Genomic DNA, 1,114 nt, shown 5'->3' on the forward strand with positions numbered 1-1,114 from the left:
TAACAAGGCAAACCAACGCGCCAAAACTGCCCGCACCAGCTTCCCCTCTTGAAGATCCAGGGCAACATATTGGGTCAGGGACCGAGCCAAAAGATAAGTTCGGACAGCCAATAAAAATTTGCCCGCGTCACTTGCGCTTTAGTTTGCGCTTTGGTTGCGCTTTAGTTGCGCTTTTTGACTTGCGCTTTAGTTGCGCTTGGTTGCGCTTTTGGTTGCGCTTTGGTTTGCGCTTTAGTTTGCGCTTTAGTTTGCGCTTTAAGTTGCGCTAAATTTTAAAATAATATTGTTATTTATTATCCGAACCTATCTCTGTCGTTCGGTCACCTGAACCCAATAATTTGCCCTTGAATGTATCAACCACTACTAACATCCTCGTTCTACTTTCCTCCGATAATGACTCCAAAGGCCATGTTTCCCGTAAGCTTCCTACCCTGTCCGTCTGCTGGCCTCCGTCCGCCGCTATCTTTTCTGCGTCGCTGATCCCCTCTCATCCTCCTCATGTCTGCTTCTCTCGCCACCGCCGATTACTTTCCTCGCCTCACACCTAAGTTCTGTAGAAACCCGACGAGGAAGGCATCATCACGATGTAGGGAGTTGCATCTCCGCGGCCGCCCCAGTCTACCTCGATCACGCAGAGCAACCGGACCTTTGCGGCCGTATGATCCCCGCGTCGTCGACGCTTTGCTCCCTTTTTACCCGCCAGCGCTTCGAACCCTCATTCCGGCACCACCTTCTACGGGTTGTTGGAATCCGAAGAGTTCACGTCGAAAATCCGTCCCCGCACGCAAGGTTGCAGCTTCTCGTCGGCGGCAACCTCTTAAGGAGATTTTCTTCACTTCGGGAGCCACGAGTGCCCGAACAATATTTCCGTCAAGGGCGGTCATGCGTTTCTATCGCGACAAAGAAGAGGCACGTCGTGACCACCCCAGATCGGAACACAGTGCGTCCTCGACTCTGTCGCCACCTACGGAGTCCAGGAGGGTCTTCGATGTCGAGCCTACCTCCCCGTTCGTTCTGACGCCTTGTCGACCTCGGAACGCCTTGCTCAAGTTCCATGGGGCCGACCCGACAGCCGGGCTCGTCATCATGTCATGGCAGTCAATACGAGATCGGC

The sequence above is a fragment of the Dendrobium catenatum genome, unplaced genomic scaffold (assembly GCF_001605985.2).
Source record: "Dendrobium catenatum unplaced genomic scaffold, ASM160598v2 fragScaff_scaffold_55, whole genome shotgun sequence".
NCBI classification, from domain to species: Eukaryota; Viridiplantae; Streptophyta; class Magnoliopsida; order Asparagales; family Orchidaceae; genus Dendrobium; species Dendrobium catenatum.